Source organism: Salvelinus sp. IW2-2015, linkage group LG22, assembly GCF_002910315.2.
Source record: "Salvelinus sp. IW2-2015 linkage group LG22, ASM291031v2, whole genome shotgun sequence".
Taxonomy (NCBI): domain Eukaryota; kingdom Metazoa; phylum Chordata; class Actinopteri; order Salmoniformes; family Salmonidae; genus Salvelinus; species Salvelinus sp. IW2-2015.
In genome coordinates, this window is record NC_036862.1 from 7,249,643 (window position 1) to 7,269,697 (window position 20,055).

Sequence of the window (20,055 nt, forward strand, 5' to 3'; positions counted from 1 at the left end):
AATAACACATATGGAATCATGTAGTAAACAAAGCAGTGTTAAACAAATCAAAATATATTTTATATTTGAGAATTTGAGAACAGCGCCTTGTTGAATGTTAATTTGTGGAATGTCTTTCCTTCTTAATGCATTTGAGCCAATCAGTTGTGTTGTGACAAGGTAGGGGTGGTATACAGAAGATAGCCCTATCTGGTAAAATACCAAGTCCATATAATGCAAAGAACAGCTCAAATAAGCAAAGAGAAATGACAGTCCATCATTACTGTAAGACATGAAGGTCAGTCAATACGGAAAGTTTCAAGAACTTTGAAAGTTTCTTTAAGTGCAGTCGCAAAAACCATCAAGCGCTATGATGAAACTGGCTCTCATGAGGACCGCCACAGGAATGGAAGATCCAGAGTTACCTCTGCTGCAGAGGATACGTTCATTAGAGTTACCAGCCTCAGAAATTGCAGCCCAAATAAATGCTTCACAGCGTTCAAGTAACAGACACATCTCAACATCAACTGTTCAGAGGAGACTGTGTGAATCAGGCCTTCCTAGTCAAATTGCCGCAAAGAAACCATTACTAAAGGACACCAATAATAAGAAGAGAATTGCTTGGGCCTAGAAACACGAGCAAACTCCAAATGTGAGATGTTTGGTTCCAACCGACGTGTCTTTGGTGTGGGTGAAGTGATGGTCTCCGCATGTGTATTTCCCACCGTAAAGCATGGAGGAGGAGGTGTGAGTATGTGTTCTAAAACTTTTGACCCGTAGTGTACATTTGACCAGAATTAGCTTGACTAAACGGTGCCCCCGCACATTGACTCTGTACCGGTAACCCCTGTATATAGCCTCGCTACTGTTATTTTACTGCTGCTCTTTAATTTATTTGTTATTTACATTTTTTACTTATCTATTTGTTACTTAACACTTATCTTCCTTAAAACTGTGTTGTTGGTTAAGGGCTTGTAAGTAAGCATTTCACTGTAAGGTCTCCACCTGTTTTATTCGACTAATGTGACAAATACCATTTGATTTGATTTGCTGTGAAAGCCTTCTTGGAGTTTGCCAAAAGGCACCTATAAAGACTCTCAGACCATGAGAAACAAGATTTTCTCACCTGATGAAACCATGATTGACATCTTTGGCCTGAATGCCAAGCGTCACGTCTGGAGGAAACCTGGTACCATCCCTATGGTGAAGCATGGTGGTGGCAGCATCATGCTGTGGGGATGTTTTTCAGCGGCAGGGACTGGGAGGCTAGTCAGGATTGAGGGAAAGATGAATGGAGCAAAGTATAGAGAGATCCTTGATGAAAACCTGTTCCAGAGCGCTCAGGACCTCAGATTGGGGTGAAGGTTCACCTTCCAACAGGACAATGACCCTGAACACACAGCCAACACAACGCAGGAGTGGCTTCGTGACAAGTTTCTGAATGTCCTTGAGTGGCCCAGCCAGAGCCCAGACTTGAACCTGGTCGAACATCACTGGAGAGACCTGAAAATATCTCTGCAGCAACACTCCCCATCCAACCTAACAGAGCTTGAGAGGATCTACATCGAAGAATGGGAGAAACTCCCCAAATACAGGTGTGCCAAGCTTGTAGCGTCATACCCAAGAAGACTCAATGCTGTAATCGCTGCTAAAGGTGCTTCAACAAAGTACTGAGTAAAGGGTCTGAAAACTTCTGTAAATGTGATGTTTAAGTTTTTTTTTAAATACATTTGCTAAAATGTCTATAAAAATGTTTTTTTCATTTTTATTATGGGGTATTGTGTGTAGATTGATGAGGGGAAGAACATATTTAATACATTTTAGAATATGGCTGTAACGTAACAAAATGTGGAAAAAGTCAAGGGGTCTGAATACTTTCCGAATGCACTGTAAGTGTCATCTTGAAAATGTTTTCTGTCTTCAGGTCAGCATGGATCAGACCCAGAGACTTCAGCTTCATCACTATTTGAGACAAGGGTTTGCAGCAATGGAGGTGACCGCTTTTGCAGTGGCCATCGCCACAACAGTCACAGAGGAGTAACTAGGCTCTTAGTCAATCTAAATGTATGCTTGACTAAGTGGGAGAAATATGAAAGGACAGTTGTTAGATTGAACTAAATGTGAGCTTACACTAGCTGTGGTCTCTCGCTTCCACAGAACATCTCCTGTAGTGTAGCAAACTAGCAACTGTGCCTCCTCTCTCCATTATGTAACAAGTGGAGAGAGAGAGAGAGAGAGAGAGAGACACTGTTCGCCACCTAACTACTCCCACGTACAGATGAGTGAGAGCGCACACGCACACACACACACACACACACACACACACACACACACACACACACACACACACACACACACACACACACACACACACACACACACCCTATGTGTCCATGGTCAAGTAAATACTACAAAATCAAATGCATGAGTGGGCTTGGAGAAATGTAACCCAGTGAAAATGTACTGTTTGGGTTTCAAATCATCTGACTAGCACCGGGGACTGAAGTCTGTCTCCTTCCCTCACATCTCAACCGGCCTATTACAACTTCACTGACTCACTTCTAGAACCAGTTGTATCTACCCATCAACCCACAGTAGTCATGGACTTCACAATAACCAAATCCAGCTCCATTCACAGAAAGAGACAACCTGCTGTGGGCAGTGAGTGACATATAGGCTATGTTACCACACGGAAAGGCTGCAATCCTCTCTACTTAGGTCTGATCTGACCCTTTCTGACAGCACAAAGCAGGTTATAGTGTACTTCAAGTGGTGATCATCATGTGATGTGACAATCCAGTAAAATGGCAAGCTCCCAGCCAGCAACGGATATCGCTTTGGACAAGAGTCAAGCCGTCCACGGCGCACCACATGATTCATCTGCATCCCCTCTTTCTCCCTCTTCATTTGTTGCCTGGAGATACACAGGTTGAGTGAGGAAAAGAGAGAGGGAGGCAGAGAGAAAGAGGGTAAAAGGAAAACAAGGATAGAGAGAGCAGCTGAGAGAGAGTTAAAAAAAAAAAAATTATTGAACCTTTATTTAACTAGGCAAGTCAGTTAAGAACAAATTCTTATTTACAATGACGACCTACGCCGGCCAAACCCGGACGACGCTGGACCAATTGTTTGTTCCCCTATGGGACTCCCAATCACGGCCGGTTGTGATACAGCCTGGATTTGAACCAGGGTGTCTGTAGTGACACCTACTGGCGCTGAGATGCAGTGCCTTAGACTGCTGCGCCACTCGTGAGCCCAAGTTAGGGAGGAGTTAAGGAGAAGCTGGTAGAAAGATAGAAAGAAAGAGAGAAATATGTCTGAAAGAGAGGAAAAGGAGAGCTTGTGAGAGGAAGAGAGGTCGTGAGAGAAAGAGAGGCCGTGAGAGAAAGGGTGGCTCTGAGAGAAAGAGAGGCTGTGAGAGAAAGAGAGAATGTGAGGGAAAGAGAGGCTGTGAGAGAAAGAGAGGCTGTGAGAGAAAGAGAGGCTGTGAGAGAAAGAGAGGCTGTGAGAGAAAGGGTGGCTCTGAGAGAAAGAGAGGCTGTGAGAGAAAGAGAGAATGTGAGGGAAAGAGAGGCTGTGAGAGAAAGAGAGGCTGTGAGGGAAAGAGAGGCTGTGAGAGAAAGGGTGGCTCTGAGAGAAAGAGAGGCTGTGAGAGAAAGAGAGAATGTGAGGGAAAGAGAGGCTGTGGAGAGAGAGAGAGAGAGCGAGAGAGAGAGAGAGAGAGAGAGAGAGACAGAGAGACAGAGAGAGAGAGAGAGAGATGAGTGGGTTAATGTGAATGTTAATGCTAATGCTAAAACTCAGCCAATCAGAGGGCCCCTCAGGCCATGACTACATGCTAGGATCATATTAGTGCTAATGTATCTGGTATTAATGCACAGCCCCAGCCCCCGTGGAGTATGCAAGGTCACCGCTGGGGGGGAAGGGGGATAGGTGGAAGGGAACACACCACATCACTGGTCCACTGGGTCAGTTAGGCCTGAGGGTTGGGATGGGGGTCCAGGGAGTCGGGGGAAGGTAACGACATGGGCACTGGATGATCAAATGTTGTGGAGGGACAACTTTCATTAACATGATTGTCCATTTGGACTCTACAATGATACAATAACGAAAATGTTGACTATTGTGAACAGGTAGTAGGAATGCCTAGTGGACTTCCCCATCTCTACCACCTCCCAGCTCCAGCCAGGCTCCAGCTCAGCTCCCCCAGTCAGTGTTTCTGCCAGACTGCCTGCCGCAGATCTCTCCATGCTCCAGTGAGTGGAACGCCTTGCCGTTGTGCCGTGTGCTGGATTAGATTCATCTGCATTAGGCTAATATGAATCTCAGAACGGTGGCTCTTTGCCGCAACACGTTCAAGGAAGGCACCCGCGTGTATGCATTTAACCAAGTGTTTTTAGATACACAGCACTGTGTATGCAGTGTGTGTGTGTATGCAGGAACACAGAGGAGCGGAGAATATTTCTGGTACCTCTCAGTCCCTACAGCCCAATGTGAGGGGTGTGGTGGTGAGGTTGCTTAAGCGAGAAGTCAGGAGGTGTTAATATATTCAAATGAGCCAGGGAGGATAACAAGAGGAGGGGTATTGAGGAAGGGGGGGCTACCTCGTCCTGTATGACGCGCATCTCTCTCTCTTAATTTCTCTCTCGCTCTCTCTTCTCCCTCCCTTGTTTTTCTGCATGTACGTATACATTAGAGAATCTCTGCATGAGACAGAGGGAAAGAAGGAAGGAGGAAAGGGAGATGGGGGGTTAGGGGGGGTTGAGATGCTGAGATTGAAAAAGGAAGCAGGAAAGAGACATGGCGACTGATGCAAATGAGGCTAACAACAGCTCACAGACAGAAACACAATGTTCAGGTACTGTCCAAACCCCATGCAATATGGCCGCCATTTAAGCCAATCTCTGTAGGTCCAATATGGATCCAGTCCAGTGCATCAGACTGCAATGAATGACATCCTAGAAATACACGTCACAACATATCTATTAGAATCCTCAAATGTGTCTAAGATATGGGAATTCTACATATACTCTCTGATAAAGATAGAGAAAATATGGACAGGAAGATGTGTACCTCTACAACGGCCCCGTTAGAGAAATGGATCAGAGAAATATGGTGACACCTAGTGGTGATATATCTTACTGGCGACAGTGGATCTGATCTAAGCAAATTGTGATGGTCATCAGTGGTCACATCTGGACATGGACACAGCCTCATCTTCATGCCAGGTCACAAAACACAATGACCCAGTTCAATATCGGCCAATAACCCCATCCCCGAAGAACTACCAGTTCTAAGTTGTGGAGCTCCGCCCCCACAGAGGCACCTTCGGCTTTCTCTGACAGCCACCAAAGAAGCTGATAAAACACCCCTTCTGAATGCTCCCATCTCTGACAACAGCCTCTTTAGAGTCGCCGTCGTGGAGGCCATGGAGTGCTTTAATAAGTCAGAGGGAAGAGAGCTATTAATAAGGCACCCTTCCTCTAAAAAGAGCGGCATCCCCGCACTGCGACTCGGGCCCCCCATGCTTCCGCTTCTTCTCGGGCCACGCCTCGGAGCATCGGGACGTCGTCGTGCCCGCCGACAGGGGACCACCGGAGACACACCTCCGCTCCTGCACCGGAGCCAACCAAGGGGCGGCGGCCAGCGGCGGAGGGGGCCATGGAGGACTACAGACATTTCCTACTGAATGCTCATTGGCTATGCGCTTCCCGCTATCAGAGCATTATTGGGAATGGCGTCAAAGCTGTACTCTGCCCACCTGGTTAGACCAGACGTTGAGGCGGAGTTACGCCATTCAATTTCACTGCCCCCCTCCACCCTTTATGGGGGTTGTGGAGAAGGTCGAAGCTCTAAACAAAGAGATTGCAGAACTTCTCGTGAAGTAGGCTTTACTCGCCCTACTTTCTCGTACCAAAGAAGATGGGGGCGTGAGGCCGATTCTGGATTTGCAGACTTTAAACAAGTCTGTAGCCAAACTGCTCATGACAAATTGTCTGTTGGAATATATCCATAAGAACGACTTATGCACGAGCATCGACCTGAGGGACCTGTACGTTCATGTGCAGCTGCTTCCGTGTCACAGGAAGTTTCTGCGTTTTGATTTTCAAGGAGCTGCGTACGAGTACACACGAATGCCGTTTGTGTACGCCTTAGGTCCCCGAACCTTTCACAAATGTGCGGAGGCTGCATTGAAGCCGCTGCGTCAGCAGGGAGTCAGGATTCTGGCATACTTGGATGACCTGCTGGTTCTCGCCCCGTCAGCAGAACTGGCGATCACACACATGGCCCGACTGGTGAGTCACCTCACACGTCTTGGATTTGCAGTGAAATGGAAAAAGAGCGCGCCTTGGCCGAGTCAGCGGATTGTCTACCTGGGTCTACAGCTAGACACCGCGACTATGACAACATGGCTTTTGGATCCACAGAAGTCTTGTCAACCCTCAACCGGTTACATCCAATGTGCACGGTAATGATGCACTCTGTCATGTCTCTTCTGGGTCTCATGTCAGCGGCCCACACAGTGGTCCCTCTGGCGTTTCTGTGTAGAGCGGAATCATTGGAGAGACCCACATGTTCTGACGTTTTGTGTTCCCATGGGCAGAGTGTCCTCGCGCATCCCAGTCTTTACAGATGCATCTCTGATGGAATGGGGTGGGTAGTGTCAAGCTCTGGCAGTGGGGGGTGTGTGGCCTACAACAGAGTGTCACCTCAACCTCCTGGAGCTGGAAACGGTTCTATTGGTGCTACTGCACTTCGCACCCATGCTCAGAGGATGCAATGTGTTGGTGTGGTCAGACAACAGGACCACAGTGGCTTACGTAAACCACCAAGGGAGGGATGAGATTTCCTGCTTTTCACACCCTGGCGTTGTGGTCCAGATTTCTTTGAGGATCCAATTTTTAAAGACAGCATTGTCACTTGTCGTGACCTCTGCCAAGCATTCGACGTGACTTGAATATCTCGCCATTGATGACGATCTGGGCAGGGCGGTGTGGCGGTCCTAATCCGGCGTTCATGTTTAAGATTATTAAGAGCTCATACAGATCACAGTTCCTTGAGGTGTGGGCCTTCTCTCCTCCTCATCCTGGGGAGAGAGAGAGGAACGGCTCCATTGTCTGTGTCCTGTCCGCACTTTGGCGCGTTATGTGGAACGTATGACAGTCGTTAGGTCATCACCCAAAATGTTTGGTTGGCCACTCTTAAAACAGTCATTGCCTGACTGGCTCTGCATTGGCATTGCTTTGGCTTATGAGACTAAGGGGTGATCAACCACACATATGAAATGTTACAGCATATACACTATATATACACAAAAGCATGTGGACACCCCTTCAAATTAGTGGATTCGGCTATTTCAGCTACATGTATAAAATTGAGCACACCGCCATGCAATCTCCATAGACAAACATTTCCAGTAGAATGGCCTTACTGAAGAGCTCATTGTCTTTCAACATGGCACCGTCATAGGATGACACCTTTCCAAAATGTCAGTTTGTCATATTCTTGCCCTGCTGGAGCTGCCCCGCTAGAGCTGCCCCGGTCAACTGTAAGTGCTGTTATTGTGAAGTGGAAATGTCCAGCGGCAACAGTTGCTCAGCCACACAAGCTCACAGAACGGTACTGCCGAGTGCTGACGCATGTAGAGTGTAAAAAGTGTCTGGTGTCTGTCCTCGGTTCTGACACTCACTACCGAGTTCCAAACTGCCTCTGGAAGCAACGTCAGCACATGAACTGTTCATCGAGAGCTTCATGAAATGGGTTTGAATGGCCGAGCAGCCGCACACAAGCCTAACATCACCATGCGCAATGCCAAGTGTTGGCAAAGCTCACCGCCATTGGACTCTGGACCAGTGGAAATGTGTTCTCTGGAGGGATGAATCACGTTTCACCATCTGGCAGTCCGATGGACAAATCTGGGTTTGACGGACGCCAGGTGTACGCTACCTGCCCGAATGCATAGTGTCAACGGTAAAGCTTGGTAGAGGATTAATAATGGTCTGGCGCTGTTTTTCATGGTTCGGGCTAGGCCCCTAGTTAAAGTGAAGTGAAATCTTAACACTACAGCATACAATGACATTCTAGACGATTCTGTGCTTCCAACTTGGTGGCAACAGTTTGGGAAAGGCCATTTCCTGTTTCAGCATAACAATGCCCCCGGGATGCACAAACCGAGACCATACAGAAATGTTTTGCCGAGATCGGTGTGGAAGAACTTGACTGGCCTGCACAGAGCCCTGACCTCATCCGTATCAAACATCTTTGGGATGAATTGGAACGCCGACTGTGAGCCAGGCCTAATCGCCCAACATCAGTGCCTGACCTCACTAATGCTCTTGTGGCTGAATAGAAGCAAGTCCCCGCAGCAATGTTACAACATCTCCTGGAAAGCCTTCCTAGAAGAGTGGAGGCTGTTATACAGTAGCAGCAAAAGGGGGACCAACTCCATATGCCAATGATTTTGGAATGAGACACATACTGTACTTTTGGCCATGTAGTGTATGTCCCCCACACTTCAGGACATATGTGTGGTCGTGATTACTGTCTGAGTTCAGTTCAGAACATGATTTCTCTTGCCCACCAGTCTTTGAACAGGTGTTGAGTTGACTGAGGACACAGTAGTTAGTCCTTTGGTCTACACTCTGTCATACTTGGTCACAGACACAGCTGGGCCTGACCTTTTTTTCTCTCATTTTCTCGCCCTAAAACCAATAGGAGCGAAGCCCCCCTATGGGGCTCCTCTCTACAATATAGAACGATAGTTGCTGGGTATGTAACTCCAGTTCAATCAGTGGAGTGGAGCCCCATAGGCAATTGGCGCCCCCTATGGGGCTCCGCTCCACTCATAGAACTGGAGTTACATACCCAGCAACTATCGTTCTATGTCATCAGATCTGAAAGGACTGGACGGGGAAACACTATGGGATGACCCGAACTAACTAGCCTTTCACAAGGGTATTTGGGTCCTGTCATATTGCTTACACCTATAGGTATTCTGTCCTTTCAGATCCTTCAGATCTGTTCATATCAGGACAGAATGAGTGAGGGAAAAGGGGTTTGAGCTTAAAGGCCCTGAATGGAAGCCGTGTTGTAAATATTTTGGGCTACTGTGTCAGTTTTCCTACCCCTCTCTTTTTCCGTGTGTGTGTGTGTGTGTGTGTGAGCGTGAGAGGGCACGCAGAGCATTGCTGAGAGAAGACTTTCCATCTTGACCCCCATGCTCAGATCTTATCACTTTCCCACGCTTCACACTCCCCCCGCCACACCGACACTCACTCACACACAGTAAATAAGGAGCTTCGTCACCTTGACAGGTTAAACAAGCATTGCCCTGAGCGTTTAACTGGCATTAAATAGTGGAAACAACACACTCCTTATCTCCCCATGTTCCGATTCTAACGAGCTCTCACAGTCTCACTGCAAATTTCTAAGTTGCTCCAAACGTCACATTTCAAAATGTTTTTTATTGCGTTCCTTGTGCTGCTCTGTATTGTTCCATTTCTCCAAAAATCTAATTTCGAAGTTAAGGGTTAGGTTAAGGCACTCATTCAAAATGGTTAAGGTGAGGGTTAAGGTTTGGGATAGGGTTACAACATTAAGTGTAGGCACTCAAATCTGAATGGTTAAGTTAAGAGTTAAGTTTGGGATAAGTAAAAAATATATATATATTTTTTAAATGGGTCCACGACTAGGGGTTGAACATGACATTTTCTAATCCAGAGTCATGGGATTAACAGTGTCATGAGAATACGCCCATTCACCCCCCCCATCCACAATGACCTAGCAGAACCCAAGCCTATAAACTCAGCAAAAACGTCCCTTTTTCAGGACCATGTCTTTCAAAGATAATTTAGAAAAATCAAAATATTTTCACAGATCTTCATTGTTAAGGATTTAAACTCTGTTTCCCATGCTTGTTCAATGACCCATGAACAATTAATGAACATGCGCCTGTGGAACGGTCATTAAGATACTAACAGCTTACAGATGGTAGGCAATTAAGGTCACAGTTATGAAAACTTAGGACACAAAAGAGGCCTTTCTACTGACTCTGAAAAACACCAAAAGAAAGATGCCCAGGATCCCTGCTCATCTGCATGAACGTGTCTTAGGCATGCTGCAAGGAGGCATGAGGACTGCAGATGTGGCCAGGGCAATAAATTGCAATGTCCGTACTGTGAAACGCCTAAGACAGCGCTACAGGGAGACAGGACGGACAGCTGATCATCGTTGCAGTGGCAGACCACGTGTAACAACACCTGCACAGGATCAGTACACCCGAACATCACACCTGCGGGACAGGTACAGGATGGCAACAACAACTGCCCAAGTTACACCAGGAACGTACAATCCCTCCATCAGTGCTCAGATTGTCCGCAATAGGCTGAGAGAGGCTGGACTGAGGGCTTGTAGGCCTGTTGTAAGGCTGATCCTCACCAGACATCACCGGCAACAACATCGCCTATGGACACAAACCCACCGTCGCTGGACCAGACAGGACTGGCAAAAAGTGCGTTTCACTGACCAGTCGCGGTTCTGTCTCACCAGGGGTGATGGTCGGATTCACGTTTATCGTCGAAGGAATGAGCGTTACACCGAGGCCTGTACTCTGGAGCGGGATGGATTTGGAGGTGGAGGGTCCGTCATGGTCTTGGGCGGTGTGTCACAGCATCATCGGACTGAGCTTGTTGTCATTGCAGGCAATCTCAACGCTGTGCGTTACAGGGAAGACATCCTCCTCCCTCATGTGGTACCCTTCCTGCAGGCTCATCCTGACATGACCCTCCAGCATGACAATGCCACCAGCCATACTGTTCGTTCTGTGTGTGATTTCCTACAAGACAGCAATGTCGGTGGTCTCCCATGGCCAATGTAGAGCCCGGATCCATTGAGCACGTCTGGGACCTGTTGGATCGGAGGGTGAGGGCTAGGGCCATTCCCCAGAAATGTCCGGGAACTTGCAGGTGCCTTGGTGGAAGAGTGGGGTAACATCTCAAAGCAAGAAACTGACCAATCTGGTGCAGTCCATGAGGAGATGCACTGCAGTACTTAATGCAGCTGGTGGCCACACCAGATACTGACTGTTACTTTTGATTTTGACCGCCCCTTTGTTCAGGGACACATTATTCAATTTCTGTCTGTGGAACTTGTTCAGTTTATGTCTCAGTTGTTGAATCTTGTTATGTTCATACACATATTTACACATGTTACGTTTGCTGAAAATAAACGCAGTTGACAGTGAGAGGACGTTTCTTTTTTTGCCAAGTTTATGATGGTAATAGAGCTCACTGTTGCCCCTAGTGGCCGGTTTTGAAGGCGTTTCCCGGCATCCTCAGGTAATAGACAGACGTCCAATTTTTGAAAGATCTTCCTGCTGATTCTTTAGACATGTAAATTAGATTAGAGCCTTTTTTGACAGTTCACCGTTTGACATTTGATTTAGCTGTTCTGATATTGCTGTTCTACCTCAGTTTCACCCCAATGCTTTGTGCTATAACCGGTTTTGCTCTATAACCAATTCAACTGCAAACTTGTTGACATTGTCGTAATCTGACATATGCAGTACACACAGAGGCTGGCAATTAGGCTACCTACCTAACCTGTGGACACAATAACTGACCTGCCCTCTCACATACCCCAGCACCTGTCCATTGTGTTTTCAGGTCCGTGAGCACACGCACAGTACTAAAGATATTATCAGGACAGGGAACAGTCTGATAAATGGCCTCTCATGCTTAACTTAAGTGAAGTCTTCGTGCAAAACAAGGCAGGTGTGGGAGGGAGAGCCCACCTGTCAAAGCAGCCCATGTACAGTATTCACCATGCTGATCCAGCAAGTTGCCTTGGAGGGAGATTGATGCTGTTCTCACACGCCGAAACTGTTTGGTGTTTGTGGTTCTATAATAGGCCAGTTAACAGGAAATTCAGCAACTCTTGGAGGACAGTGAAAATTGATAAAGGTGCTTCAGTAAAACAAATGCGTTTCGGCCTTGTCGGAGTTATAGGTGGAAAACACAGGAGGCTGCTTAGGGGGAAGAGGCTCATAATAACGGCTGTAATGGAGCACATGGAAACCATGTGTTTGATGTATTGGATACCATTCCACTAATTCCGCTCCAGTCATTACCACCCGCCCGTTCTCCCCAATTAAGGTGCCACCAACCTCCTGTGGTGGAATAATTAAGGACACTTTATATAATTCGAAAGGCCAACTACAGGTTCAGAGACCAATCAGGGACCAATCACAATGGAAATTCAACAAAAAATGTGATTGGACTGGTTATTGAGAAAAAATTGCTAATAATTTAACAATCACCATTTTTTAATTCCTTTTTGCAGGTATAACTCCGATGCATCAGGAAATTCAAATGAGCCTTGTGAGTGGCTGAAAATTAACGGTTATTTTTCTCTCTATGCGGGGGCAGTCGAGTCAATGGGATCAGGGCTTGCAATCAAAATTATGTTCTCTCTCACTCGCTCAAACCCTAGGCCTAAGTCCTATTACTGCAACATTCAAATGCACAAAGTGTATCTGAAATGCAGCCATACACATCAACAACCGTCATTTTATATACAGTACCAGTCAGAAGTTTTGACACACCTACTCATTCAAGGGTTCTTCAAAGGAGCCACCCTTTGCCTTGATGACAGCTTTGCACACTCTTGGCATTCTCTCAACCAGATTCATGAGGTAGTCACCTGGAATGCATTTCAATTTAACAGGTGTGCCTTATTAAAAGTTAATTTGTGGAATGTCTTCTTAATGCGTTTAACACATTTTTTAATATATTTTTTATTTTTTATTTCACCTTTATTTAACCAGGTAGGCTAGTTGAGAACAAGTTCTCATGTTGCCAACTGCGACCTGGCCAAGTAAAGCATAGCAGTGTGAACAGACAACACAGAGTTAACACATGGAGTAAACAATAAACAAGTCAATACAATGGTAGAAAAAAAAAGAGAATCTATATACAATGTGTGCAAAAGGCATGAGGTAGGCAATAAATCGAATAATTACAATTTAGCAGATTAACACTGGAGTGATAAATCATCAGATGATCATGTGCAAGAAGAGATACTGGTGTGCAAAAGAGCAGAAAGTAAATAAATAAAAGCAGTATGGGGGGTGAGGTAGGTAAATTGGGTGGGTAGTTTACAGATGGACTATGTACAGCTGCAGCGATCGGTTAGCTGCTCGGATAGCAGATTTTTAAAGTTGTTGAGGGAGATAAAAGTCTCCAACTTCAGAGATTTTTGCAATTCGTTCCAGTCGCAGGCAGCAGAGAATGGAGGAAAGGCGTCCAAATGAGGTTTTGGCTTTAGGGATGATCAGTGAGATACCCCTGCTGGAGCGCGTGTTGCGGGTGGGTGTAGCCATCGTGACCAGTGAACTGAGATAAGGCGGCACTTTACCTAGCATAGCCTTGTAGATGACCTGGAGCCAGTGGGTCTGACGACGAACATGTAGCGAGGGCCAGCCGACTAGGGCATACAGGTCGCAGTGGTGGGTCGTATAAGGTGCTTTAGTAACAAAACGAATGGCACTGTGATAAACTGCATCCAGTTTGCTGAGTAGAGTATTGGAAGCTATTTTGTAGATGACATCGCCGAAGTCGAGGATCGGTAGGATAGTCAGTTTTACTAGGGTAAGTTTGGCGGCGTGAGTGAAGGAGGCTTTGTTGCGGATAGAAAGCCGTTTCTTGCTTTGATTTTGGATTGGAGATGTTTGATATGAGTCTGGAAGGAGAGTTTGCAGTCTAGCCAGACACCTAGGTACTTATAGATGTCCAATATTCTAGGTCGGAACCGTCCAGGGTGGTGATGCTAGTCGGGCGTGCGGGTGCAGGCAGCGAACGGTTGAAAAGCATGCATTTGGTTTTACTAGCGTTTAGAGCAGTTGGAGGCCACGGAAGGAGTGTTGTATGGCATTGAAGCTCGTTTGGAGGTTAGATAGCACAGTGCCCAAGGAAGGGCCGGAAGTATATAGAATGGTGTTGTCTGCGTAGAGGTGGATCAGGGAATCGCCCGCAGCAAGAGCAACATCATTGATGTATACAGAGAAAAGAGTCGGCCCGAGAATTGAACCCTGTGGTACCCCCATAAGGACTGCCAGAGGACCGGACAACATGCCCTCCGATTTGACACACTGAACTCTGTCTGCAAAGTAGTTGGTGAACCAGGCAAGGCAGTCATTAGAAAAACCGAGGCTACTGAGTCTGCCGATAAGAATATGGTGATTGACGAGTCGAAAGCCTTGGCCAGGTCGATGAAGACGGCTGCACAGTAATGTCTTTTATCGATGGCGGTTATGATATCGTTTAGTACCTTGAGCGTGGCTGAGGTGCACCCATGACCGGCTCGGAAACCGGATTGCACAGCGGAGAGTACGGTGGGATTCGAGATGGTCAGTGATCTGTTTGTTGACTTGGCTTTCGAAGACCTTAGATAGGCAGGGCAGGATGGATATTGGTCTGTAACAGTTTGGGTCCAGGGTGTCTCCCCCTTTGAAGAGGGGGATGACCGCGGCAGCTTTCCAATCCTTGGGATCTCAGATGATACGAAGGAGAGGTTGAACAGCCTGGTGATAGGGGGTGCGACAATGGCGGCGGACAGTTTCAGAAATAGGGGGTCCAGATTGTCAAGCCCAGCTGATTTGTATGGGTCCAGGTTTTCAGCTCTTTCAGAACATCTGCTATCTGGATTTGGGTAAAGGAGAAGCTGGGGAGGCTTGGGCGAGTAGCAGCGGGGGGGGCGGGCTGTTGGCCAAGGTTGGAGTCGCCAGGAGGAAGGCATGGCCAGCCATTGAGAATGCTTGTTGAAGTCTTCGATTATCACGGATTTATCGGTGGTGACCGTGTTACCTAGCTCAGTGCAGTGGGCAGCTGGGAGGAGGTGCTTCTGTTCTCCCATGGACTTTACAGTATCCCAGAATCTTTTTGGAGTTAGAGCTACAGGATGCAAATTTCTGCTTGAAAAAAGCTGGCCTTTGCTTTCCTGACTGACTGCGTGTATTGGTTCCTGACTTCCCTGAACAGTTGCATATCGCGGGGGCTCTTCGATGCTATTGCAGTTCGCCACAGGATGTTTTTGTGCTGGTCGAGGGCAGTCAGGTCTGGAGTGAACCAAGGGCTATATCTGTTCTTGGTTCTGCATTTTTTGAACGGAGCATCGCTGTCTAATATGGTGAGGAAGTAACATTTAAAGAATGACCAGGCATCCTCAACTGACGGGATGGAGTCAATATCCTTCCAGGGTACCCGGGCCAGGTCGATTTAAGAAGGCCTGCTCGCAGAAGTGTTTTAGGGAGCGTTTGACAGTGATGAGGGGTGGTCGTTTGACCGCGGACCCGTGGCGGATACAGGCAATGAGGCAGTGATCGCTGAGATCTTGAAGGTCAGTCAATCCGGAAAAGTGGCTTTCAGATAGCATTGTAATAATGCAATATCTTAGTAATTTGAAGAAGTAAACAGAGGAATTGAGCCCTGGGACTGATATTAAATTAGAGGCTGCCATCTGGTGTTTGGGTTAAAGATAAGCTTCCGGTGGACCAACAGATTGGCTGCCGGTGAAAGTGAGTGATACTCGCTGAACTCAGGCTGTAAGGGACACAGGTATGAATCATTGAATAAGATACGTTTTTGACAATTTCCAATTATTATTTCTGGATTCGATAGTTTCAATAACACCAGTGAATTAAATGGTAAGGTAATGTCATCTAAAAAACAATCATCTCTTTCCATTGTGTGAAACACTGTCCAGAATTGGAGTAGATCCAATTAAATGTTTTAGGACTGAATATTGAGCTGATGAGTCAACACCAACTTTATGAAGGCACTAGCAGATTTGTTAAACAACAGGTTTTATATTTTGACTAGTTTATGTTCCAGGAACAGTTAGTACAGAACAGGTCAACCCGATTGTGGTAAGAGCTATGGAAACAATGGTTAAACCTTGAGAGATTTATTTACCTCTGGTTCTACAGATCCCTTGTGTATCTGTGTGTATTTTAGATTGTACAACCCAGAGTGAAGGGTTTGAAAGGATAAAGGGTCTGGTTTTATGTGTTGATTTTGCTTACTTTGATAGAAGTATAGAACATCCTTTGATAGTTTAAGCCATAAGATAATGCTAACCTTAAAATGTAACAATAATTATCACAGAGTGATAAAAGGAGGGAATGTGAGGGAAAATGTTGTTGTCTGAAGAGATGTGACCTCCTCCTCAGACCAATTGGAACATCTCAGTTTTAGGATTTGAGAGTAGAAGCCTCATTTTTTTTAAACCTTTATTTAACTAGGGAAGTCAGTTAAGAACAAATTCTTATTTTTAATGACGACCTAGGAACAGTGGGTAAACTGCCTTGTTCAGGGGCAGAACGACAGATTTTTACCTTGTCAGCTCGGGGATTTGCTCTAGCAGCCTTTCGGTTACTAGTCCAACGCTCTAACCACCTGCCGCCCCACACGCAAGAGCAAAGTTAATAATTAATCATGTAAATCATGCTGATATGACTTGTTTGTGTAACAGTATATAAGAACTGAAAGGGAACGGCCTTTTCAGAGTTTTCATCAAGTTTGGATTGAGTTTGTGAACCTCTACGGCTGTGATAATAAAGATTGATTCATGCACATTGAGTTTGAGTCCATAGTGGGGAATGTCCACGACAGTCATACCAAGGATCATTTAGCTATTTGATTTTAAGTTTAAGCCCCCTTAAAGTATCAAAAAAGTATATCAACATCTTTTTTTCTCTGTTTTTTGGTGGGCCTTACTGCTACTAGCCCATACAAATACCTTGAATTACAGATTCACTACATGGAACAACAGATAGTCCCAAAAAATAACAAAAATAAGTTAGTTCTGAAGTATTTCTCCTATATCTGAGATAAATATATATTTTTTACATGTATTAAACACCATATTTTTGGCACTAAACATGCACTGATTTTGCATGTATTTAACCTCATATTTTTGGCATTAAACATGCACCGTCAACTGTGAGACCTAATATAGACAGTTGTGTGCCTTTGAAAATCATGTCCAGTCAATTGAATTTACCACAGATGGACTCCAATCAAGTTGTCGAAACATCTCAAGGATGACGCGGTATTGTGTGTAGATTTATGAGGGGAAGAAATCATTTAATCAATTTTAGAATAAGGCTGTAACGTATCAAAATGTGGAAAACAAAAAAAGGGGTCTGAATACTTTCCGATATGCACTGTATACAGTACTTCCATTCAGTTTTTTCAACTGGTGCCTTGAGACGAGTCTTGTGAGGCCTGTGGGCGTTCTAGAGCAAAACCACTGACATTTACATGTTTGTGAGAGTCTCACATTTGCACAGAGGGGTTATATTAGTGTGTAGCCCAAAAGGTTTGGATGCTACATTCAAAAGTTGCCAGATCAGGGAGCAAAAAAACAACATTGTGTTTGTGAGAGTCTCGTCTTTCCATAGAGGGCCTATCCTTATTGCGTAATTTACTAGTTAAGAGGAAGCTAGGTGTATTACTGTCCAGATAATCAGTTTGTCTGACTCTATGAATGAGATATTCTGTGCTTAATCTGAGTGAGGAATTTAACTCAGATATTATGATGAATAATTCTCTCTCTTTCTCTGCTGAGAAACTGTTCTGCTGTTGATGTGTTAGTAACGATAGAGTGGACTCCAGTTTGGCTATTTCTTTTAGTTGAGCCTTGTTCAAACCAGAAGCAAACGCTATTGTATTGTTTATAACGAACCCTTGAATGGCATCCCACAGGAATATCTTGTCATTCACAGACTCTTTGTTGCGGAGGATAAATTCATGTAAATCAGTGTGTCTGATTAAATCTCCACCTTGTGGCACGATTTGGAGCATTGGTTATAGGCAATTTGCATACATTTGCATTATGATCAGACATAGACATATGTACAATTTTCACCTTCTGAACTAGATGCACTAACTGTGATGAAAGTGATATGTAATCTATCCTTGAAAATGATCAGTCTAGCGAAGTAAAAAGTATATTCTTCAGCTGTGGGTTATGTACGCCCCACATATCTGCTAGTGTAAAATCAGAGACCATATTTCACAATGCTATGGTGGGTGGTGGTGCAGTACCCGATTTGTTAGATTTATCCATTGTCGGGTTGAGTCTTGTGTTCATGTCATCACCCAAGACCACATGGAAATCAGATAATCCAGCAAGTATTTTGAAAAAAGAAACAAAAACCGTATGCAAAAAGATATGGGGGCATATGCAAAAATATATTTTTTTAAGCAGATTTACGTCATGACTGAGACTGGACCAAAAGACTGAGGTGGGTTTTCCTCTAACTTCCTCTAACTGGGCCCTGCTCTTTTCATATTAATTTTGATCCAGCGAAACTCCCTAGTCCCTGTCAGTGACAACCTTACCAATAACATGATTCTGCTACCACAATACTTGTTAATACAGAGGATTTTACTCTGTGTTGTGTTGTATTTGACCCAAGCCTGTAGTTTTTAATGTAGGCCAAAAAGTTCATTTATTTGCCGTGCTGTCTTGCAATATTACTTAACGGCCTTGTTGAAAACAGAATCGATGATTTGGAGTGGATTTTGTTTAACACAAGCTCTTTTCACTTTGTCATACAGAACAGTAATTTGGAGGGAAAGCAATGTTGTTGATCCTCTGTATTTTCAAGTATTGTGGTGGCAGCATCATGTTATGGGTATGATTGTCACCGACAGAGCCAATGAACCAGTCTGCAAGGAAAACGTTTACCTGTCTAGCTAGTGAACATAAAAGTCAGTACACTGCATGACCAGAAGTATGTGGACACCTGCTTGTCAAACATCTCATTCCAAAATCATGGGCATTAATATGGAGTTGGTCCTCCCTTTGCTGCTATAACAGCGTCCACTCTTCTGGGAAGGCTTTCCACTAGATGTTGGAACATTGCTGAGGGGACTTGCTTCCATTCAGCCACAAGAGCATTAGTGAGGTTGGGCACTGATGTTGGGCAATTAGGCCTGGCTCACAGTCTGAGTTCCAATTTATCCCAAAGGTGTTCGATGGGGTTGTGGTCAGGGCTCTGTGCAGGAAAGGGCCTTCCCCAAACTGTTTCCACAAAGTTGGAAGCACAGAATCGTTTAGAATGTCATTGTATGCTGTAGCATTAAGATTTCCCTTCACTGGAACTATAGGGCCTAGCCCGAACCATGAAAAACACCCCCACACCATTATTCCTCCTACACCAAACTTTACATTTGGCACTATGCATTCGGTCAGGTAGCGTTTTCCTGGCATCCACCAAACCCAAATTTGTCCGTCGGACTGCCAGATGGTGAAGCGTGATTCATCACTCCAGAGAACGCGTTTCTACTCGTCCAGAATCCAATGGCGGCAAGCTTTACACCCCTCCAGCTGGCGCATGGTGATCTTAGGCTTGTGTGCGGCTGCTCGGCCAATCAAACCCATTTCATGAAGCTCCCTACAAATAGTTATTGTGCTGACGTTGCTTCCAGAGGCAGTTTGGAACTCGGTAGTGAGTGTTGCAACCGAGGACAGATGTTCTCGTTCTGTGAGATTGTGTTGCCTAACACTTCGAGGCTGAGCCATTGTTGCTCCTAGATGTTTCAACTTCAGAATAATAGCAYGTACAGATGACCGGGTAGCTCTAGCAGCGCATAAATTTGATGAACTGACTTGTTGGAAAGGTGCCATCCTATAATGCGGCCACGTTGAAAGTCACTGAACTCTTCAGGAAGGTCATTCTACTGCCAATGTTTGTCTATGGAGATTGCATGGCGGTGTGCTCGATTTTATACACCTGTCAGCAACGGGCGTGGGTAAATTTGCCAAATCCACTATTTTGAAGAGGTTTCCACATACTTTTGTATATATAGTGTATTTTGAAAAGAATTAGCAAGAATTGACATCGCCAACAAATGGAAATGTGCTCAGAATAAATGAATATGTAAAATACAGCTCCTCCCAATCATTTCGAAAACTAAAGCAGAGACGATGCTTTCGACTCACTGCCTCTTCCTCTGTTGTTCTAGAAGTCTGAAACAACGATTGAGATGGAGGAATATATTATGCAGTTGCCTA